Raw genomic sequence first — 25,299 nt, 5'->3', positions numbered from 1 at the left:
GATCATAGAAAGCCCACAGTGCAAAAGGAGGCCATTTGGGCCATTGAGCCTGCATCAACTCTCTGACAAACCGGTGCACCTGGAGAAAACTCATGCAGACTACACAAAGTCCACACAAACAGTCACCCAAGGCTGGAATTGAGCCTGGATCCCTGGTGCTGTGAGGCAGCAGTGCTATCCACTGTGCCATCATGCTGCCCATGATGCTACACAATATCTGGAGGGGTTAGTAAAAGGAAAAGTTTGAATGTTAATGGCCTTAAATTTAAACAAAAAGTGCTCACAGCTAATGTTGCACCAGTGCCCAGACTTGGCCCAAGTGTAGAGAGGCAAAATCCATCATAGAATCCCTACAGCACAGAAAGAGGCCATTTGGCCCATTGAGTCTGTACTGACACACACTCCCACCCAGGCCCTGTTCCCAATACCCCTATATCTTTTACCCACTAATCCCCTAACCTATGCATCTCAGGACACTAAGGGCAATTTTAGCATGGCCAATTAACCTAACCCACACATCTTTGGACTGTGGGAGGAAACCCACGCAGACACGAGGAGAATGTGCAAACTCCACACAGACAGTGACCCAAGCCGGGAATCGAACCCAGGTCCCTGGGGCTGTGAAGCAGCAGTGCTAACCACTGTGCTACTGTGCCGCCCCGTTTTCCATCATTACAATGCTAGTCCCCTCACTGTCGAGAGAGAGGGAAAGGGAAAAATGCGCTCCGGGTAATCTATGGGTCTGCAAGCTCTTCTGGAAAATTCCACGACATTAATCTGCTGAGCATAATATGCCAGAGTCCCTTCAATTCTGCTTTCTGCATGCATGGGCAAAATGAGTTTCTGCACATCTCCTAGCGACTGATATCCTGCCGAGAATCAGATTAGCATTTAAACCCTGATGTTTTCCTTTATTTTTCGCTGTTCGAGGGACTCTGACTGTCATTGATCGTAGATGTGAAGAGATGACGATAAACTTGCCCAATGATGCCATTTGACGGCTGTGCTATGTGCAAACAGGCTGCTGCTTTTGCATATATTTCGCACATCAAAAGGACTTCAGCAGTTCGAGTGCAATTCAGGACGTCATGAGAATATGACCGGTGCTATGTAAATTAAAATGCAGATTTGTTTTTCCTCCCATGACAAGTTGAGGTTTTGAAACCACCTATCTCCCACAGAACTGATGCAAACCTGGGATCTTCCTGTACGGTTGGTCTCACTAGGAGGTGTACATAATGCCTGAGACACCAGGGCCATTTTCGAAATGTTGGACTTAGACCCATCAGATATAGGAGCAGAGTTAGACCATTCAGCCCATCGAGTCTAGTCTGCCATTCGATCATGGCTAATATGTTTCTCAACCACATTCTCCCACCTTTTGCCTGTAATCTTTGACCCCCTTACCAATCTAGAACCTATCTATCTCTGTGTTAAATGCGCTCAATGTCCTGACCTCTACAGCCTTCTGTGGCAATGAGTCCCCACCCTTTGACTGAAGAAATTCCTTCTCATTTCACTTTTAAAAAGTTATCCATTTACTCTGAGACTCAAATACAAATTGTTGCTGCTGTTATGTAGCATTGCTTCTCGGCCTTTTGGCTAAGATCAAGTGACAGATCAGACACAAGATGGGGTGCAAAGCCTCAGCTTGTCAGCTTGGATCTTCTTGTGGGGACATTGAATTGGATTTTGAATTTGATTTTTGGAGCAAACAAGGAATGGATTTGGGTTTGCCCAGTTCATTCTGAACATTGACTTTATAACTTTTAAGGATTGATTAAAAATTTTTTTTTAAATCTTCAACATGATAAAACATCCCAAGATGCATCACAAGGAGCATACAGAGTGAAACCAGTTAAAGCCACAAGGTGGCTCTGGGCGACACGATGGCACAATGGTTAGCACTGCTGCCTCATAGCACCAGAGACGCAGGTTCAATTCCGGCCTCAGGTCACTGTCTGTGGGGAGACTGCACGTTCTCCCCGTGGGTTTCCTCCGGGTGCTCTGATTTCCTCCCACTGTCCAAAAGATGGTTAAGTGCATTGGCTGTGCTGAATGCACAAATGCCAAGCAATGATCATCATCAAAAGAGACACTCTAACCACTGCCCCTTGACACTCATTCACTGAATCCTCCACTGTCAATATCCTTGGGGTTACCATCGACCAGAAACTCAACTGGACTCAGTATGTAAACGCAGTGGCTGCAAGAGCAGGTCTGAGGCTAGGAATATTGCGGTGAGTAACTCACCTCCTGACTCCCCAAAGCCTATCCACCATCTACAAGGTACAATCCAGGAGTGTGATGGAATACTTTCCACTTACCTGGATGGGTGCAGCTCCAACAACACTCAAGAAGCTTGACGCCATCCAGGACAAAGCAGTCCATTTCATTGGCACCCCATCTACAACCATTCAATCCTTCCACCATGGACGCTCAGTAGCAGTAGTGTGTACTATCCACAAGATGCACTGCAGCAATTCACCAAAGATCCTTAGACAGCACCTTCCAAACCCATGACCACTTCCATCTAGAAGGACAAGGGCAGCAGATACATGGGAAGACCACCACCTGCAAGTTCCCCTCCAAGCCACTTACCATCTTAACTTGGAAATATATCGCTGTTCCTTCACAGTTTCTGGGTCAAAATCCTGGAATTCCCATCCTAACAGCATTGTGGGTCAACCCATGGCACAAAGGTGATGAGCTGTCCATCACCATTGAAGGCAGTTCACCATCACCTTCTCAAGGACAACCAGGGGTGGGCAATAAATGCTGGCCAGCCAGTGACACCCATGTGCCATGAATGAATAAAAAAATTCTCCCTGTGTACCCAAACAGGTGCCAGAGTGTGACGAGTAGGGAATGTTCATTGTAACTTCATTGCAGTGTTAATGTAAGCCTACTTGTGACAATAATAAATGAACAGAACTATAAGTTGATAAAATGGCAGATTGTCAAAAGTTTGATCAAAGACTGAGATTGTAAGGAACATCAGAAAGGGGGAGAGGGGAGGGGTTGAGGGAGAGAAATCCTGGAGGTAGAACCTAGCAGCTGGAGGAGCAGCTGCCAATGGTGGGGTGATTAATACCAAGGGTGTCCAAGAGGCCAGAACAAGATGAACACAGAATTCATGGAGCGTTGTGGAAGCATAGTGCTGGCAATTTGGCTTTTAAACTTCTCTTGGGACTCAATTCAAGAGAGATGTGTTGCAAGTGACCTCGCTGCTCGGTGCCTGGATGCAATTGCTACCTTATTAAAGTACACACGATGTAACGATGATCTCAACATCCACTCTGAACCAAAAGTAGGAGAATTTGTGCTTTTCTCTGCAATTAACGAGCCTGAAATGAAACGGCTAACCTTCAGGTTGATGGTTTCTGAGAATGCGGTGTTGTTGCTGGATCATTGTCAATGAAAATAGAATCGGCATCGTATCTTTTCTTGTTAAAGGAGGAATTTCAATCAGCGGTTGTTTGCTAATGCAGCTTATCTGCCACGAGGTTAGGTAACATCATAATGATGGTTTGATAATGATCCCTCATTTTGTGTGGGGCACTAATTGGGTATTTATGATAAAGAAGGTGTACTTGTTCTGGGGGTGTGGGAAGCGAGAGATAAAACGGCTTGATTAAGTAATCGTTGGTGTACAGGTCCCCTTCTCCATTTTTACAGCCGCCTCCCCGTTTGTTCATAAATCTCCCTGAGCCGTAAGGAATTATAATTTTCAGAACACATCGTAAGCACTAACCACGCAATAGATTTTCGGGTTTACATGGAGTGAGGGACGGACTGAAGAGCACTTTGATGAGAATTCTGAAGTTAATCTTTCAGCAAAGGTATCACTGCAATGTGAGAGCTTCCTGTTATGGATAATGATCTAGCAACGATCCAATCCAGTACATAATGCTGCTCTCGATGTCTGCTCCTTCAGTTTAAAGCTCCTCAACATAAGGAACCTGCCATGGTGCCACAGCAGTTAGCACTGCTGCCTCAACAGCGCCAGGCACCCGGATTTAATTCACACTTGGGTCAATGTCTGTGTGGACCGTGCACGTTCTCCCCACGGCTGTGTTTTTGGGTTTCCTCCAGGTGCTCCAATTTCCTCACACAGTCCAAAGTAGGCTTACATTAACACTGCAATGAAGTTACTGTTAAAATCCCCTAGTTGCCACACTCCAGCGCCTGTTTGGCTACACTGAGGGAGAATTCAGCATAGCCAATGCACCTAACCATCACGTCTTTCAGATCGTGGGAGGAAACTGGAGCACCCAGAGGAAACCCACGCAGACACAAGGAGAACGTGCAGACTCTGCACAGGTACTAACCCAAGCCAGAAACTGAACCCTGGTCCCTGACACTGTGAGGCAGCAGTGCTAACCACTGTGCCACCTGCTGATATCGAGTTCATAGGGTGGTACGCTGATGGGAGGTGGGTGAGTGGTGAGTATGCCTCAATGCAGAATTAGAATGGGGAATGAATTACAAGGGAAAAAATTAAAGCCAGCTGCTTCCTAACAATACACTGAACTTCCTCTGGGATATGGGATTATCTCAGTCAGGGAGCAAAAGGATTTCTGCATCTATTCCCTGGTGGATAAGAGATGAGGCAGAATACAGGATTAGCTGTAACTCTCTCACTGCTGCAAGCTAACTCACCCCGAGACACTCCATTGAAACAATACCCTCTGCTGCACTTTAGGAGGTGGTAGCTCAGTTGTACGCTGGACTAGAGAGGGAATCAGCCTAACGCTCTTGTGAAAGAGTTCAAATCCCATCGTAGATGCTAGAGAAATTTAAATTCAACTCATGAAGAAATCTGGAATAAATTCTATCTCTCAGTAATAGTGATTGTTAAAAAAAAGTTGCTGGATTGTTTTATAAATCCATCTGGGCGGCACAGTGACACAGTGGTTAGCGCCGCTGCCTCACTGCGCCAGGGACCTGGGTTTGATTCCCAGCTTGGGTCACTGTCTGTGTGGAGTTTGCACATTCTCCCCGTGTCTGTGTGGGTTTCCTCCGGGTGTTCCAGTGTCCTTCCATTGCCCAAAGATGCGCAGGTCAGGTGGATTGGCCGTCTGAATTGCCCCTTAGTGTCAGGGAGACTAGCTGGGGTAAAATTATGGGGTTATGGGGATAGGGCCTGGGTGGGATTGTGGTCGGGGCAGACTCGATGGGCCAAATGGCCTTCTGCACTGTAAGATTCAATGATTCTGTTGTTCGCCAATGTCCTTCAAGGGAGAAAATCTGCCATCCTTACCCAGCCTAACCTACAGATGGCTCCAGACACACAGCCATTGGGTTGGTCTTGGCACCGCACCACCTCCCCCCCTCCACCCCCATTCCCTGGCAAGCCACAAGTTGGATCAAACTGCTACAGAAAAGTTAGAACTGCAAGAAATATTGGCCTTCCTATCCACAGAATACATTTTGTTTAAATAGGGAGAATGAATTAAATGAGATTTCCTTTATTTTAATCTCACTGACACTGGAGTTGAAGTGGGAGGAGAATGGTAATCAAACTGCACAGGGTTCTAGTCAGACCACATATCGAGTACTGCATCCAGCTGAGACACCACAAAAACATGGGTCTAATACCTTGTCTCAAAGGGCTGAACTAACAGATGGGACAAATTTGGGCTTTCCAATTTTAAATGGAAGTGACTGCAGAGTGACCTTGCAGTGGTAGGCAGCAAAGTAGATGGTAGAGTATCTGGAACCAGTTCAAACCAAACTTTGGAAGTACAAAGCAGAGGTAAATGAAGCTTCCAAACCATTCTGGCAAAGTTCATTTTAACATAACGAAGATCTGTACTGTCCAGTCTCTGAGCTGGAAAATTTGCTGGCCTCCCTCTCTTCTCCCCCTCTTGTCAATCACCTTGTCTGCCTGCCCTCCCTGTCTACCAGTCTCCCGGTCTGTCTGTCCTTCTTATCTATCAGTCTCCCTGTCTGTCTGCCCTCCCTGTCTGCCAGTCTCCCTGGCTGTCTGCCTTCCTGTCTGCCAGTCTCTCTGCCTGTTAATGTCTTTGTCTCTCTGCTTCCCTGTTTGCCAGTCTCTCTGTCCGCCATTCTCCCTGTCTGCCAGTCTCCCTATCTGCCAGTCTCCTTGTCTGGCAGCTTCCCTATCTGTCTGCCTTCCCTGTCTGCCAGTCTCCCTGTCTGCTGCCCTCCCTGTCTGCCAGTCTCCCTGTCTGTCTACCTTCCCTATCTGCCGATCTCTCTGTCTGTCAGTGTCTTTGTCTCTCTGCTTCCCTGTCTGCCAGCCTCCCTGTCTGTCTGTCCGTCCTCCCTGTCTGCTAACCCCAACCATTCTGCCACTCTGCTAAGTTTTACATGATCTGTTATTGGCAGGTTCCATGCTGTTGCCACATGTACAATCCATGCGTAAAACATGAACATTTAAACTAAAAAAAAACCTTATTTGGTTTCCTCCATCTATAAAATTTGGAACTAAAATTAACTGGAACATTCTGTAACAGAAAAAAAAACAAACCAGAAGAATGATTAATATCTCTGCATAGTTACGGCAAACAAAATCTCACAATTCTTCATATTGCAATGGTAAGCTTTCCTGGAATCATATGAAATAAAACGTTGTGAAGCTTGGTGTAGTTAAAGTTTCCCTGGGGAGAAATAGAACTTTATCACATAGAATTACCTAGGCTATTCAACACAAAGAAAAATCATTTGTTCCAGCCAGTCTTCAAGACACACAGCAGCGACTAACCAAGGCTCCTTCGAGAGCACCATCCAAACCCGTGACCTCTACCACTGAGATGAACAAGGGCAGCAGGTGCATGTGAACACCTGAAAGTTCCCCTCCAAGCCACTGCCTATCTTGCCTTGGAAATATATCACCGTTTCTTCACTGTCACTGGGTCACGACATTGGAACTTCCACCCTAACAGCGCTATGGACGGACCCATGCCACGTGGACTATAGCAGTTCCAAAAAGGTTGTTGGCACCACAGGCTCCAAGGCGATAAGGGATGGGCAATAAATTCTGACTTTTCCCACAGCATCACATCCCAAGAACCAATCTGCAAAATGCTGACATCTATTGTCCACTTGAACCTCCTCCCATCTTTACTCAGCTAAGTCCAGCAGCAGAATTCCGTATTCCATTTCTCCTCATACTTCACTCACTTCCCTTTATAACATCCATGCCACCCCCTGGGGAGCGAATTCTACATTCTCACCACTGTCTGGGTAAAAACGTTTCTCTTGAATTCCCCATTGAGTTCCTTGGTAATTGGACTGAGGTTACGCCTTCCGTCTTGTGGTCTGTGATCAATATGTTTGTACGGAAATGTGTGTGTTATTTTAACCTTGGGATGATTGTCCCAATCCCATAATTTCACTAAAAAGCTCCTTGTGAGTTCTTTAAAAGAAAGGCATTTATTATCACACACTTGCCCTGGATGTTTGAAATGTGACATCTCACATACAGTCGCACGCAAAGGTTAGACACAGATGACAATAAAACAATACAATTACAATTTTAACTGCCTCAATCTCTTTCAGGCCTTTAGTTTCTCAGATAGGTTGATGCTGCAGTTGAAGTGAATGTCTTTTTTAAAATTAATTTTTACAGGATGTGAGCATCGCTGGCTGGGCCAGCATTTATTGCCACTTACTGCCCTTAGAGAGTCAAAGGATGAGAGATAACCTGATAGAAGTGTATAGGATGTTGAGAAGTATAGCTCAGATGGATTCTGAGAGGCTATTTCCCAGGGCTGGAATGGTTGCTACGAGTGGACACAGGTTTAAGGTGCTGGGGAGTAGGTACAGAGGAGATATCAGGGGTAAGTTTTTCACTCAGAGGGTGGTGGGTGAGTGGAATCGGCTGCTGTCGGTGGTGGTGGAGGCAAATTCGATAGGGTCTTTTAAGAGACTTCTGGATGAGTACATGGGACTTAATAGAATTGAGGGTTATAGGTAAGCCTAGTAGGTAGGGATATCATCGGCGCAACTTGTGGGCCAAAGGGCCTGTATGTGCTGTAGTTTTTCTATGTTCTACGTTCTTAACAGCGTGGCAAGGTGGTAAGATCGCACCCTACGTGTTTAAGTCTATGGCGTGTGTCTCCCAATACAACAGTCGTAGCTTTGAGCCATGGTTGAGTCCAAACAGGTTATGATGTGGAGATGCCAGCGTTGGACTGGGGTAAACACAGTAAGAAGTCTCACAACACCAGGTTAAAGTCCAACAGGTTCATTTGGCAAAAGCACCAAATAAACCTGTTGGACTTTAACCTAGTGTTGTGAGACTTCTTACTGGGCCAAGCAGGTTGGCAGAGGTACGGTGGAAATGCCATTTACAACAGGGCAGGGCACACAAAATGTTCAGTTTCATCCCTTCAACCTGCCAGTCACCGGAGACTCCTACCATTCTGGTGGGCATGGGACTGCCAGCACTTCCCCAACATGCATGACCAAGCAAGCAAATCCCTCAAAGGCATTGCTATCTCAAAGAAATTATCCTTAAAGTTTACTTTAAGGTTGGATGAAAAAATATAAGAGGGCAAATTCACCTGGATTTATTTATTCAATCTCTGTTTATGAATGTCGGTGCAGAATATCCTATTATCCAGGAAAATTATTCCATTTATGACACACAGTGCCCACTCAATTTTTCACTCAGCCTGTCCCTGCCAAGTATTCCGGCTGCACCAAGATCCATAGTCAACTGTATTCTCACTGTTTATTAAAAAGGAAGACAGTTAAAAGAAAAACCTCTCGAGACTAAAGACATTAGTCAGTTTAATCTCTTTAAAAGGCACCAAAATTAATGAAACTTTTGATGCTTTTGGCATTTTAATATCTAAGCTACACACACTCAAGCAAATAGTTGTCTGAGGAGTTCTTTCGGAACTTTTTTAATACTCCAGTCACACAGATCAACCTTTTGACTACACTCTTATTATTTCTTTCTGTATTGAGTCTATTTGTAGGGTTTGACAACAACCAAGGACTGCATCATTCCTGCTAATACCGTAAAACAAGATAATTGCCCTCCTGAAACAGTGCTTAGTTTTGGATGTCATTGCAATATATATTTCTAATTAACCCCACAGTAACAAAGTCACCTTAATGAAGGCACTGGGTGATCCAGGAGGTTAATAAAGATCCTGTTATGGACAAGGTCAGAAACTCCAAGATATTTTAAGATGTTAGCCCAGACCCTAAATTTACTACCCGGTGTGGAGAGTTTCCAGGGCAGGGCGGGGGACCAGGGAAAGTGGAGGACCTTCTTGTGAACCTACTCCTGGGCCTGGCCACACTTGCCATCAACAAGTGGGTGACTGAGGAGATCATGGGGCCCGACTGTCTGTCCCTCTGCTGCAGCTACATTCACAACTGGGTGTCCCTGGAGAGAGAGCATGTAGTGTCCGAGGGCACTATTGAGGCCTTCCATGATCATTGGGCACAGCAGGGGCTGGGGTATATTATTAATCACATTTTGGTTTGATGTTTTAAGCTTCCTTTCCAATTTATTTTTAGTTTTGGGAGTTTCCTTCTTTTTGGGGGCTGCCCCTTTTAATTTGTCCTTCAGTTGATTTTGACTTAGTTTATTTGTTTAGTCAAAAAGATTGACCCTAAATTAATATTTAAATTTGGCATTAGGGGGAGCAAAAGATGTTTCAATCCAGGTATGATTCAAGTGACCCACTAGGGAGCTTTTAGCAACACAAACTTTATTTAAAAATGTAGTTAGAATATAACAAAAAGAATTAGTGTAATTTTTACCAGTTAAAATACTTAAACATGACAAAGTATTATTTTTAACAGCTAATTAGATCTATTGTTCCAATTCAGCAATATCCCCCATAGACGTGAACCCCTTTATTAGAACGTGTTAGCACAGAAACCAAAGATGCTTACTTGGGTATTAGATTTCCAGCTTTTTGACACTTCTGGAGAGTGATCCAGACAGACATTTGTCTGCTAACTTCATGCAACAACTTCCAGAAAAAACTCCACTCCCAAACAGTAAAATCTCATAGAAAAAAGGCTCATTTCTTAGCAGATTCCAGTCTCTAATTCAGGCAGAGCAAGAGGTACAGAGAAAGCGACCTCACTGTAAAAATCCCAAAAGCAAATCTGCCTTGAGTTCTCTGTGAAAGCCTTACTATACCCAGTCAAATTACCTTACCTGTTAATCAACCTAATGAAGTACTACCCTGCAACATCACAGAGAATAACGCAAAACAGGAGATCCCTGCATTAGTTCATGCTGCATCAATTAAAATCAATTATGTTGCTGCAGTAACAATACAGTGCTGTTGGATCCAGACAAGACAGCTCCAAGATCTTTGAAGAGAATCTGCACCAGAAACATGACTAGAATACATTTCTTAAAGGCACAGTATTATCACACCCTAGAGTTCTGGGTTGAAATGCAGGCAAGAACAATTAGACCAAAAGCTACTTCTTTCTAGCATACAACTGCATGAATGAGTAAGAATGGAAGAACATCAGAAATAGAGGCAGGGTTAGACCAGATGGCCTTCCAGGCCTGCCCCACAATTAAATACAATTTTTGGCCTTAATTCCACTTTCCCGTTCATTGCCCATAGCCCTTGATTCCTTAACAGAATAACAGTCTCTCTGTCTCAGCCTTTAATCTATTTAATGATGGAGCATTCACAACCTCTGGAGTAAAGAATTCCAAAGATTCACAACCACTTGAGTGAAGGCATTTCTCGCCATTTCGGTCTGAAATGGTCAGGCCCCTTGTCCTAGATTGTGCCCCCTTCTCCCCCCCCCCACCACTGTGTTCTCAATTTCCCAGACAGGGGCAATAACCCTATCAATCCTGACAAGCCCTCTGGAACTTTGTATGTTTCAGTCAATCACCTCTCATTCTTCTAAAGTCTGGAGAACATTGATCCAATTTACTCAGCCTGTCATCATTGGATAACCTTCTCAATACAAGGGACCAGTAATGTAAACTTTTGTTGCACAATGCCCAAAGCAAGTTTATCCTCCAGGGCGGCACGGTGGCACAGTGGTTAGCACTGTCGCCTCACAGCACCAGGGAGCTGGGTTCAATTCTAGTCTTGGGTGACTGTCTGTGTGATGATGTGGAGATGCCAGTGTTGGACTGGGGTGGGCACAATAAGAAATCTCACACACCAGGTTAACGTCCAACAGGTTTATTTGGAATCAAGAGCTTTCAGAGCGCTACATCTACCTGACGAAGGAGCAGCACACCAAAAGTGGACTTTAACCTGGCACTGTGAGACTCCTTAATGTCTGCGTGAAGTTTGCACATTGTACCTCTGTCTGCATGGATTTCCTCCAGGTGCTCCGGTTTCCCCCCGTAGTCCAAAGATGTGTAGATTGATTGGCTATACTAAATTGCCCCTTAGTGTCCCAAGATGTGTAGATTAGAGGGATAACGTAATGTAACCCTGCTAATCCCCCTCACACTAAGGGGCAATTTAGTATGGCCAATTAACCTAAGCCGCTCATCTTTGGAGTGTGGAAGGAAACCAGAGCACCCAGAGGAAACCCAGGCAGACATGGGGAGAATGTGCAAACTCCACACAGGCAGTGACCTGAGGCCGGAATATGAACCCGGGTCTCTGGCACTGTGAGGCAGCTGTGCCAATCACTGTGCCACCCTGTGGTGGCGGGTGTCAAGGAGAATAGCTAGCTTTTCCCTATTGGCCATTTCACACGTGTAATCACCACCAAGTTGGTCCATGCAGGAGGTGCGAATTTGGGCTGAAGCAAAGAAAGGATTAAAACCAAGGCTGAGATGGACATGAAAAAATCAGAATAAACCAACCCATTGCAAAAGGAGAAGCAGCAGAATAGCTCAATGCTCACTATTCACCTATATTTAAATTACACAGCTAGACTCTGATGGAAATTTTCATTATTCAGTATTTGTACATGTACCGGAATCAATACAATGACTTGGAGGTTATTTGAATGAGTTGGATTGTTGTTGGTGCAGGCTCAATGGGCCAGGTGGCCTCCTTCTGCACCGTAGATTCTATGTATGTAATGTGGTTGACTCTCAACTGCCCTCTGAAATGCCCCAGTAAACATTCAATTCAAGGGCCAGTCGGGATAAATGCTGGCCAGCCAGCGACACCCAGGCCCCATGAATGAACAAAAAAAAGATTGATTCTTATGACAACTGATGAAGGGTTCATGGCTGCCATAACTGAGGCTAGCTTTCAATTCCAGATTTTTTTCTCAATTAATTAAATTCAAATTCCACCAGCTGCTATGGTGGGATTTAAACCTGTATCTCCAGAGTGGCAGCCTAGCAGCCTCTGGATTACTGGTCTGAGAGACTACACCACTATCGCCCTCAAATAGTGAGGGCTCTCATTGCCATGCCTGAATGACATTCTGTTTCATTTCCCTCAAACAAAAAGTGGCTCAATCAAGAGAACTTTGAGGCGGCACGTTGGCAGAGTGGTTAGCACTGCTGCCTCACTGCACCAGAGATCCAGGTTTGATTCCAGGCTTGGGTCACTGTCTGTGCGGAGTTTGCACATTCTCCCTGTGTCTGCGTGGGTTTCCTCTGGGTGCTTGGGTTTCCTCTCACAGTCGGAAAGACATGCTGGTTAGGTGCATTGGCCATGCTAAATCCTCCCTCAGTGTACCCAAACAGGTGCCAGAGTGTGGCTACTAGGGGATGTTAACAGTAACTTCATTGCAGTTTTAATGTAAGCCCACTTATGACTAATAAATAAACTAACTTCAACTTGTCCCAAAATTTAATTATTGCTGGAAAGGTTTCCAACTAAATATTTAATCTTTTCGTTCCCAAGATTACAGCAAGATAGAATAAATCCAATTATTTTTGAGGGCAACGTTAAAGTTTTATTGGTGTATTTAAGGATCTTTTAACTGATTGATTTAGCATCATTTTTGCAGAACTTACTCACTCTCCATTAAGTACATATCTAGTTACGTTCATTGAGACTGGGGGATATGATTGATTAAAGCTTTAACATTTCACTTCTGGAATGTTGGCAGAATTTCAATCCAGTTTGACATGATGACATTTTCCTCAAATTCCACATCAGTGAGGAAAAATTTAATGAAATTGTGAAGTGTAAAACTGCTGACAAACTAATCAAAACAAAGTAACAATTCAAAGAGGTTTCTGAGGCAAGCTGTGTCTTAGATCCTCCTCGAAAACGTGACTCACCAAGGGTCTTTCAACAGCAACTTCCAAACATGCACCCCCTACCTCTACAAGAACGAGAGCTGCAGACACATGGGGAGGCACGGTGGCACAGTGGTTAGCACTGCTGCCTCACAGCACCAGGGACCCGAGTTCAATTCCTGGCTTGGATCACTGTCAGTGTGAAGTTTGCACGTTCTCTCTGTGTCTGTGTGGGTTTCTCCCACGGTCTGAAAGACGTGCTGGTTAGATGCATTGACGCAAACAGGCACCAGAATGTGGCAACTAAGGGGATTTCACAGTAACTTCATTGCACTTTCTAAAAAAAAACTTTAAAAACCATCACCGGCAAGTTATCCTCCAAGTCACTCACCATCCTGACTTGGGAACATATCGGCAATCCTTCACTGTCGCTGGGTCAAAATCCTGGAACTCCCTCCCTAACAGCACAGTGGATGTACCTATACCACATGGACTGCAGCAGCTCAAGAAGGCAGCTCACCACCACCTTCTTCAGGACAATAGGGAATGGGTAATAATTGCTGGCCTAGCCAGCGATACCCACATCCCATTCATAAATAAAGTCAGCGCTTCTAGTGGTGATTGTTTCAGTTGGTATCTCCAGAGGTGGAAAGAATCAACTAATTCAACCTTCTTGGTCTGTGTAACCAGTTACCACTTTATTAATGAACAATTTCAATTGTCTTCAATATCTACTGGTGCACTAAAGCAGACTTTAGTCCATTTCCACAGCTAGTAATTCCCAAAACAGGTCACTTGTCTGTCACCATGGGCTTATTCTTTGGGGTGTGCCACTCCACATCAAATATAGCTGACCAGGAGTCACTCCCACTCTTACCGCCAGCCACTGGCTTATTTGGAAGGGTTTTGCAGGTTGACACTCCATCTGTTTTGCCGTGTTATGAATGCATGGTGACTCATCATTACTTTCTCAAGGGCAATTCGTGATGGGCAAGTTAACGAAAAGATGATGGGACGAAAGAATGAAAATAAGTTAGCAATTTTTTGCCTTCAAAATTTGAATTTTCCACTTTAGGTTTGTATGTCCCATGTGGGCTGGACATTGGTACAGTGGTTAGCACTGTGTCCTCACAGTGCCAGGGTCCCAGGTTCAATTCCAGTCTTGGGTCACTGTCTGTGTGGAGTCTGCACGCTCTCCCCGTGTCTGGATGGGTTTCCTCCGGGTGCTCCAGCTTCCTCCCATAGTCCAAAAATGTGCAGGTTAGGTTGATTTGCCAATGTTAAATTGTCCCTTAATGTCAATGGGATTAGGAGGGCAAACACTTGGGGTTATGGGAACAGGGCATGGTTGGGATTGTTGTCAGTGCAGACTCGATGGATTGAATGGCCTCTTTCTGCACTGTAGGGGTTCTAGGATGCTGTGTTGTTCCTCCAATAGGAGTGGAGAGATGTTGGATATGCAACTATGATTTGTATTTATAGAAAGTCGCCTCACATTAAATTAAAGCCCAACGGGTTTATTTGGAATCAGGAGTTTTTGGAGCACTGCTCCTTTATTAGCTAAATGGAGGTATATATAGACAAACTCACAACTGCAAGATAATGGTTGGAATGCGAGTCTTTTCAGGTAATCAAGTCTTTATAGGTGCAGACAGTGAGAATGGAGAGAGGGATAATCACAGGATAAAGAGGTGTGAATTGTCTCAAGCCAGGACAGTTCGTAGGATTTTGCAAGCCCAGGCCAAATGATAGGGGTTACAAGTAGTGTGACATGAAGCTAAGATCCCGGTTGAGGCCATTCTCATGTATGTAGAACTTAACCATCAATTTCTGCTCGGCGATTCTGCGTTCTCATGTGTCTTGAAGGTCGCTTTGGAGAAAACTTACCCTGGTGTTGTGAGATTTCTTTCTGTGCCCACCCCAGTCCAACACCGGCATCTCCACATCATGGCTGCATTTATAGAGCACCCTTAGCAGAGTAAAACATTTCAAGGCACTTCACAGGCGTGTAGTCAGGCAGAAATTGATAGTGAGCAAAAGAATGAGGTATTAGAATGGGGTGATTAAAATCCAGGTCAGGGAGGTAGGTGCAATGAGGTTTATGGAGAGAATTCCAGAGCTTAGGATCCAGGCAGTTGAAGACCCAGCCTCCAGTGGTGTGGCGAAGGAAATGAAGGAAGTTCAAGAACCCAGGATTGAAAGAACACAGAGTTCTCAGAGGATTGTAGAGCTTGAGAGGATACAGAAATGGAGAGCGATTTGAATATGGAGATGAGAATTTCAAAATCAAGGTATCAATGGACAAAAAGCTGATGTTGCAAAGCCCATTCATATTGTTATTCTCACCTGGCAGAGAATTATAATGTGGAGATGCCGGCGTTGGACTGGAGTAAACACAGTAAGAAGTCTCACAACACCAGGTTAAAGTCCAACAGGTTTATTTGGTAGCACAAGCCGCTAGCTTTTGGAGTGCTGCTCCTTCATCAGGTAAGTGGGAGTTCTGTTCACAAACAGGGCATATAAAGACACAACACAATTTACAAAATAATGTTTGGAATGCAAGTCTTTACAGGTAATCAAGTCTTAAAGGGTATAGGTTTTAAGTGGAGTGGAGAGAGGGTTAAGCACAGGTTAAAGAGGTGTGTATTGTCTCCAGCCAGGATAGTTAGTGAGATTTTGCAAGCCCAGGCAAATCGTGGAGGTTACAGATAGTGTGACATGAACCCAAGATCCCGGTCGAGGCTGTCTTCATGTGTGCGGAACTTGGCTATCAGTCTCTGCTCAGCAATTCTGCGTTGTCATATGTTGTGAAGGCCACCTTGGAGAACACTTACCGAAGATCAGAGGCTGAATGCCCATGACTGCTGAAGTGTTCCCCAACAGGAAGAGAACAGTCTTGCCTGGTGATTGTTGAGCGGTGTTCATTCATTCGTTGTTGTAGCTTCTGCATGGTCTCCCCATTGTACCAAGCCTCGGGACATCCTTTCCTGCAGCGTATCTAGAGAATTATTACTAGAGAATTATAATCTGGGTTATTTTTGAGTTGGTGGATTTTTACAGGCTGCTGGGTAAATTTTGCTTTCTCCTAGATTAGAAATATAAAAAATAAAATCAGGAGTAGGCCATTCAGCCCTTCAAGTCTGCTCTGCCATTCATTGTGATCATGGCTGATCATCAAATTCAATATTCTAATTGTGTCTTCTCCCCATATCCCTTTATCTCTTTGCCCCCAAGAGCTATATCTAATTTCTTCTTGAAATCACACAATGTTTTGGCCTCAACTATATTCTGTGGTAGCGAATTTCACACTTTCACCACTCCCTGGGTGAAGAAATTTCTCCTCATCTCAGTACTGAAAGGTTTATTCCTTATCCTCAATCTATAACCCCAAGTTCTGGACTTAATGTCAGGGGGAATTAGGAGGGTAAATATGTGGGGTTACGGGGATAGACCAGGACTTGGCTGGGATTGTTGTCGGTGCAGTGTCGATGGGCCAAATGACCTCCTTCCACACTGTAGATTATATGAATAAGGATCTCTTCCTGTACCAGGATCTAAGGAACCTTTTCTGGACTTCTGTTGATAATCTCCTCTACCCCTGTGCTAACTCTGGAAATGCAGGACAACAAAGATATACTAACGATCCCACCAACTCTTCCTTCCACTGACAGGCTGTGTTGGAATTAAAACTCAAGGCACCATTTCCTTAATCTCGGTTTCAAATTCCTCTGTCCCCCGTTGGTGACAAACAGATTAAGAGAATTGCAGGGTGAAAGGAAGAAAATATGTGTCTTTTCATAGTGCCTTTCACAACCTCAAACTGCCCTAAAGCACTTTAGTAACAAAGCCATGGTTGTAATGTAGGTCTGGGTTTCCTCCGGGTGCTTTGGTTTCCTCCCACAGTCCAAAGGTGTGCAGGTTAGGTGGGTTGGCCATGGTTAATGTGCGGGGTTATGGGGATAGGGCAAAGGGGAGGGCCTGGGTGCGATGCACATTCAGTGAGTCAGTGTAGACTCAATGGGCCAAATGGCCCCCTTGTATGATACCATGGAAACAGGGCAGTTAATTTTTGCACTGCAGCACATGCCCATAATGTGTTAATGACCAGATAGCTAGGCCGGATTAGCATCTAATCCGAAAGACAATGTAGCATTCAGGGCATGAGGTCCTAGGATGGAGTATGTGGGCAAAATCTGCAGAGTGGGATTTAAACTCAAAACTTTTTGCACGGATTTGAGAGTGCTATTACAAAACAAAAGAACAAAGAACAGTACGGCACAGGAATAGGCCCTTCGGCCCTCCAAGACTGCCGATCATTCTGTCCAATCTAGACCAACTGCCTACATCCCTTTATTCTCCATCTGTTCATGTGTCTATCCAGATAACTCTGGATAGACTTATCTGGATAGACACATTAAGTTAAGGCTAACGTAACTGCCTCAACCTTCTCACTTGGCGGTGCATTCCAGGCCCCCACTACCCTCTGTGTAAAAAACTTCCCCCGCACATTTACACTGAACCTTTCACCCCCTACCTTGAACTTGTGCCCCCCCTTGTAATTATCACTTCTGCCCTGGGAGAAAGCTTCCGACTGTTCACCCTATCTATACCTCTCATAATTTTACAAACTTACTAACAAAACTACACAGCCTGCCAGTTAATTATCTTAAGAGCTCTATTAATAGAGCAGGCAGCAAAGTTTCAGACATCCATGTTGACATGTTCATTATTATTATCCCACAACAAGATTCCATTCTGATATTTAAACAGTGGAATTCTCCCTCCTACAAACTTTGAAAATTCTTGCTTGACATCACCCAGTTACTTAAGACTTGGTTTCTTTTGTGTTTCCTCCCACTGTCTTGTTCTCTGGGATCAAGGTGCTTCCCCAGCTGAGAGAACAGCGTGAAGTCATCAACGCCCTCAGTCACCACTTCAAAGCAAGTTCCTCCATCACCCCAAATGCATCAACCTCAAACCCAGGAAGTGAACAGCAATGGCCACTAGGTGGAGCCTGTGCACTCAATCTGGCAAATAGTTGGCAATTATCAAATCCCCAATGAATTTGCCTTTTGACCCCTGTGGCCTGGATTCACAGCCAGCCTAGATTAATGCAACAACAATTATATTTATATAGTGCCTTCAAGATAAGGAACCATCTCAAGACATACCCAGAAGCATTATAACACAAAGAATGACGCTAAGCTGTATAGGAGCAGACAAGCACGGAATCCCCCCACTGCAAATCGACCCATGGAGTCTGTACTCACTCTTTGACAAAGCATCTTCCCCACCCTATCACCGTAACCCATGGCCAATCCATCTAACCTACGTACCCTTGGACACTGAGGGGCAACTTATCATGGCCAATCAACAAAACCCACACAGCTTTGAGAGGAAACCCATGCGGAAATAGGGAGAATGTGTGAACTCCATACCAAAGCCAGGAATTGAACCCAGGTCTCTGGTGCTGTGGGGCAACAGTGCTAACCACCGAACCACCACGCCGCCCACCCTTCCATGCATTTAAAAATGTCCTCATGTCCGTCATTTCAACAAAGGGTCATCAACCAGTGACCTTTGCCCCCCCCCCCCCCCCCCCCCCCCCCCCCCCAGATGTCACGGAGAAGTTTTCCTGGGACATGACCAAATCAGAATCTTTCAAGAATGGAATCTTTTTTAAAAAAATCCAATTCTTTGAGCAGTATCAAGGAAAAAGGGTGGGGCTGTTCACTTATGATCATTGATCGTTGTTAAGAAATAAACTCTGCTGTTACCCACCCCGAAACAATAGAAGGGTTGAATTCTGTGCACTTCTTTTTTGTATCTCTCCCCTCTCACCTTAAACCTATACCCTCTAGTTTTAGACTCACCCACCTTTGGGAAAAGATATTGACTATCTAGCTTATCTTTTCCCCCTCATTACTTTGTAGATCTCTATAAGATCACCTCTCAGCCTTCTACGCTCCAAAGAAAAGAGTCCCAGTCTATCCAGCCTCTCCTTGTAACTCAAACCATCAAGTGCCAGAAGCATCCTAGTAAATCTCTCCTGCACTCTTTCTACTTTAATAATATCCTTTCTATAGTAGGGTGACCAGAACTGTTCATGGCTTAAAGGAGATCCAGGCACTCTCTCCCCTCCGGTGCGCCAGGCCAGGTAGATGACCTTGGATATGATGGCATCCTGCTTGGCATGGATGGCGCACATTTGGTGTTCTCGAATAGCCCCACCAGGTAAGCCTCACTGGCCTCTGCTGGGCCCTGACGGCTGAGCTCTGGAAGGACAGGTTGGTCTTGAAGCGATCTCCCACACCGGGTGCTGGAAGGGCAGCTTGCAGGTCAGCAACTCGATCTCCCGCAGAGCTAGAATGCCGGGCCGGGAACGGTGCAGCTACCTCACACCGCCTGTGGCATGGGCAATCGTGCAAACTGCCTTGGTGGCCAGCTGCTCGTGGGGAGCCTGGCCCCTGGTGGACTTGCAGGCTGCTGGTTTGTTCCTGATGTGCCCGTCACCGGCATTTGGCCTCTGATCTTCGGGTAAGCGTTCTCCAAGGTGGCCTTCACAACACACAACAACGTAGAGTCGCTGAGCAGAAACTGATAGCCAAGTTCCACACACGTGAGGACGGCCTCAACAGGGATCTTGGGTTCATGTCACACTATTCTAACCTTCACGACTTGACTGGGCTTGCAAAATCTCATTAACTGTCCTATTTGGAGACAATACATACTCTTTAACCTGTGCTTAATGCTATCTCCACTCACATTGTCTGTACTTTTAAGAATTGATTACCTGTAAAAACTCGCATTCCAACCATTATCTTCTAAATTGACTTTGTGTCTATATATGCCCTGTTTATGAACATAACTCCTCACTCACCTGATGAAGGAGCAGTGCTCCAAAAGCTTGTGCTACCAAATTAAACCTGTTGGACTTTAAGCTGGTGTTGTGAGACTTCTTGCTGTTTTTGGTCCTGGCCATTTCCCTTCCCTCTCTCCCGCCGCGACTCTGCTGGCGTTCCGGAGGGCCTCCTTCTGTGCTGTAAAACTCTGTGACTCTATGAGGCTGCGCTGAGCCTGCGAGTGCTTAATTGCTGTCACTGGACACAATAAGCCAAACAGTGCTTGATTTCCCCAACACTGACACTCCTTCTCACACACAAAAAGGAATTGAAATTCAACACATCCGTGCCCATAATGTCTGTTTTGATCAATATTGCCTCAGATTATGAAAAATGTGTTAGATTTGTATGAAAGCTTTCAGATTCATAGTCGCATGAATCTGAAGAGGGCTGAAGTGTCTCTTCACAAACACAATGACACAGGCATCTGAGCTGTGGAAGATAAGCAAGTGCAAAAGGAACAGGTGCAGACGCCCATGTGTTATCCTGACAGCAGAAACGAAACAAGCGAGCGGTTCTGAAAGCTGGGGTTTTTTTTTCCCCTCCACAATCCTGGAGGTTTAATTAGAGTAAAATGGTGATGAGTTGTTTTAGTGATTTACATCAAAGTGAAGCAGATGCAGCCATTAGGAACAACGACGTTCCTATCTCATCCGTTCACACATTACACGGATCTAATTCTTCTCCAATCCGTGGTGCCAATATTTATCCTTCAATCGACATCACTAAAACACATAACCTGCTCACTGTCTCACTGCTGTTTGGGGGAGCTAGCTGTGTGCAAATTGGCATCAACTTTACCTACTATAAAGCAATCTCCACACTTCAACATTGTTTCATTGTAAAACACTTTGCATCATTCTCTGAAAAGCAGGGATGAGGAGAAGTTCTTTCTCTTGAGGCCCCTGAGTCTTCAGAACTCTCTTTCTCAGAAGTCAATGTAAGATGTCTCGCAACACCAGGTCTCACAGCACCAAGTCCACAAGGTTCATTAGGAATCACGAGCTTTCGGAGCACTGCTCCTTCATCAAGTGAGTGATGAACCTGTTTAACCTATTGCTTTCCATGTTACTGTCAAACCTATATATATCCCTATGGGCTGAAGGCGCATATGAATCACGAGCTATGCTTAATAACTTGAATATTGGGAGCTCTTCATTTGAAGTGTGCACTGATTCTCAGTCAAGTCTAACACTGGGGCAACAACAGGACCCCATATGAGGCAGAGCTAATCACCCAGGGGTCACCTCACCCACATTCTTAAAGGGGCAGTCCACCCCCAAGCCCTTACATACAATATATACACATACATCGCGAAACCTGGAGTTTAGAAGGATGTGAGGGGATCGGTTCAAAGTATATAAAATACTAAAAGGGATTGATAAAGTAAATACAGAGCAAATGTTTCCCCCTCTGGGGCAATCTAGAGCAAGACTTCACAGGTTTACATTGAGATGTCGTCAATTTAAAACCGAGATGAGGAGGAACTATTTCTCAGAGACAGTGGTGAATTTATGGAATTCACTAACTAATAGGGTGGCACGGTTTCCCAGCGGTTAGCACTGCTGCCTCACAGCACCAGGGACCCGGGTTCAATTCCGACCTCAAGTGAAGGTCTGTGCGGAATCTGTACGTTCTCCCCGTGTCTGGGTGGGTTTCCTCTGAGTGCTCCTGTTTCCTCCCACAGTCCAAAGATGTGCGTGTTAGTTTGATTAGTCATGCAAAATTGTCCCTTAGTATCAGGGGGACCAGCAGGGTTACAGGGATGGGGCCTGTGTAGGACTGTTGCCAAAGGACGTGGAGGCTTTGGAGAGAGTGCAGAGGAGGTTTACCAGGATGTTGCCTGGTATGGAGGATCTTAGCTATGAGGAGAGAGTGGGTAGACTGGGGTTGTTCTCCCTGGAAAGACGAAGAATGAGGGGAGACCTAATAGAGGTGTACAAAATTATGAAGGGTATAGATAGGGTGAAGAGTGGGAAGCTTTTTCCCAGGTCGGAGGTGACAATCACGAGGGGTCAGAGGTTCAAGGTGAGAGGGGCAAGGTTTAACTCAGATATCAGGGGGACGTTTTTTACACAGAGGGTGGTGGGGGCCTTGAATGCGCTGCCAAGTAGGGTGGTGGAGGCGGATACACTGGGATCGTTTAAGACTTACCTGGATAGTCACATGACCAGACTGGGAATGGAGGGATACAAACGAATGGTCTAGTTGGACCAATGAGTGGCACAGGCTTGGAGGGCCGAAGGGCCTGTTTCCTGTGCTGTACTGTTCATTGTTCTTCGGTGCAGGCTCGGTGGGCGAAATGGCCCGCTTCTGCATAGTAGGAAATTTGTGATGGTAGCACAGTGGAGCCTGGATCATTAAATGGTTTCAAGGAGGAAATAGATATTTTGCTGATTAAAAAACAGACTAAAGGGATATGAGGAACAGGGAGGGAGGTGGATTTGGGAGCAGGGAGAGATCAGCAGGTTTGACAGGCTAAATTGCCTGCTTCTTCTCCTAATTCCTATCTTCCTATGCAAGCTTTTTCTATTCCTTTTAAAAATAGGAAGGTGTTAATTGGTGCATTCAGAATTGCTTAGGCTGTGAGCTGATTCTGCACATGAATTACACTGTGAGAGAGAGCGAAAAAAATCTATCCAATCTCAAAATCATGCCCGCGGCTGATTCTTTATATCCTCTTGTCCTCCACTTGTTATTTGACATTATGAATTTTTAGTAGCTGTGCAAGGTTAGACCAGGGAATGAGCGAGATTTCTTCTTGAGAAAGCCATTGATACAGCTCCAGAGGCATTGAAATAGACAGAACTGTCGTTATATTTTTACACTCAAAGAGGTTAGACTGCATTGCAGAAAGCAATCGATGAGTTTTGACAGTCATTAATGAGCCTGCTGGAGAACTCTCATTAAGAAGGGTGACAGCCTCCTCATTTGTCCTTGCTCCACTCAGCCAACTGTGTAACTGAGTCATGCCTCTCTCAGTTACTCCGGTTGGATCTCATTTGTTGAACACAACTGGGTGAACCCGCCTTCTCCATAACCAGGACCGATGCTGCCAAGTCTGCAAATTGCCTAAGTGCCGTGTCACGGAGTAGGTGAGGGGTTACGAAAGATGGCAAAACAATCATTAGATGTTTTAAGGCACTCACACTCCCTATTCATTTTTACTTTCACCTCTTTGCTCAGAAAGCTTTGGCCCTGCTGGGACTGGTGGTATAAAGGTAACATTCCTGGCCTAAAACTCCAAAGGTGCATAATAGTTCTCTGGGGGTAATAGTTCAAAGCCCTCCATGGTGCCTGGTGGTGGTGTAATGGTATTGTGATCTGACTAATAATCCAGAGACCCAAGGTGATGCTTCAGAGACCCAGGTTTAAATCCCTTCACAACACGGTGGCACGGAGATTAGTACTGCTGCCTCACAGCGCCAGGGACCTGGGTTTGATTCCCAGCTTGGATTTCTATCTGTGTGGAGTTTGCACATTCTCCCCATGTCTGCATGGGTTTCCTCCGGGTTTCCTCTCACAGTCCAAGTGACATGCTGGTTAAATGCATTGGTCATGCTAAATTCTCCCTCAGTATATCCGAACAGGCGCCAGAGTGCGGCGACTGGGGTAGCTTCATTGCAGTGTTAATGTAAGCCTACTTGTGACACTGATAAATTGAAAGAAAGGAGGATGGTGAAATTTGAATTCAGTAGAAATCTGGAATTGTAAATCCAATGATGACCATATCAATTGTTGTAAAAATCCCATTGGTTCACTGATGTCCTTTAGGGATGGGCAATAGACGCTGTCCCAGACAACAATGCCCACATCCCAGGAAAGAATTTTTAAAAAGCTGTAATTCAAAGTATGGAATTAAGCAACAATTGTTATAAAAACCCAACTGGCTCATCAATGTCCTTAGGGAAGGAAATCTGCCGTCCTTACCCAGTCTGGCCTTCATGTGACTCCAGAGCCACAGCAATGTGGTTGACTATTAATTGCCCTCTGGAAGTGACCTAACAAGCTTCTCAGTTCAAGGGAAATTAGGGATGCACAATAAATGCTGACCCAGCCAGCAAGGCCCACATTCCACGGAAAAATAATGTCAAAGCATTGAGTGGTTTTGGGAATTAGCTTTGATTTCTTATGTTTATTTGAAGGAGAAACTGGACAGGTCGATGAAGGAGAAAGGAATTGGAGGTCATGCTGACATTCTGCAATGGTGTAAGATGCTAGGAGTATAATCACCGGCATTGACCAGATTTTGTTAAGAGGCTTGTTTCTGCCATACATTCCATACAATGCGATTTTAGTAGTTATTCCACTCATACTCTTAAATAATGATTAATTTCAATCTTTTGCTCTTTCACATTTTTTTCTGCTAAAATAAAAGTTTACTTTGAATTATTTCATCTCAGAATCATAGAATCCCTGCAGCACAGAAGGAGGCTTTTCAGCTCATTGAAACTGCACAGACTCTCCAAATAAGCAATCGGCCCAGGCTCTATCCCTGTAGCCCCATGTATTTACCTCACTGTTCGCCCTAACCTACACTTACCAAGCTAAGAAATTGCACCTTAGTGTCCAGGGATGCATAGGTTAGAGGGATTAGTGGGTATGATATAGGGGTAGGGCCTGGGTGGGATTGTGTTCGGTGCAGACTTGATGGACCAAAGGGCCTCTTTCTGCACTGTAGGGTTCTATGATTCTATGACTCTACACACTAATGGACAGTTTACCATGGCCAATCCACCTAACCTGCACACCTTTGGACTGTGGGAGGAAACCGGAGCACCTGGAGGAAATCCACACAGACACTGGAAGAATGTGCAGACTCCACAAAGACTGGAATTGAACTCGGGCTCCTGTGCTCTGAGGGAGCAATGCTAACCATTGTGCCTTCATGCTCCCTAAAATATTTCCTGTACACATGATGTTAGCTCAGTTGGTTGGATGGCTGGCTGGTGATGTAGAGCGATGCCAACAGTGTGGGTTCACTTCCCGTACCGTCTGAGATTATTCTCAACAGCGCTTCTCAACATTACCTCTCACCTAAGGTTTGGTGACCCTCAGGTTAAATCACCACCAGTCAGTTACCACCCCCCTCCCCCACAAAGGAGAGAGCAGCCTATGGTCAGCTGATACCATAGTGACTTTACCTTTATATCCATGGCGATAATAGCTATCCACTTACTTACAGTGCAACATCTAATACACAAAATAAAGACCAATAGGTGAAAGGCACCGCACTAGCTGTAGGGTAGTGGATATCTG

At 45.0% G+C, this 25,299-nt stretch overlaps 1 pseudogene; it reads left to right on the top strand.

The window, feature by feature from the left end:
* The first annotated feature begins 1,582 nt into the window (after nucleotides 1–1,582).
* On the top strand, nucleotides 1,583–1,790 carry LOC145359350 (U2 spliceosomal RNA; annotated as a pseudogene).
* The last annotated feature ends 23,509 nt before the right edge of the window (nucleotides 1,791–25,299 follow it).

This window comes from Carcharhinus amblyrhynchos, chromosome 27, assembly GCF_965287045.1.
Source record: "Carcharhinus amblyrhynchos chromosome 27, sCarAmb.v2.hapA, whole genome shotgun sequence".
Classification (NCBI taxonomy): Eukaryota; Metazoa; Chordata; class Chondrichthyes; order Carcharhiniformes; family Carcharhinidae; genus Carcharhinus; species Carcharhinus amblyrhynchos.
Note: the sequence above shows the minus strand (reverse complement) of the source record. Positions and strands in the feature narration are given on the sequence as shown.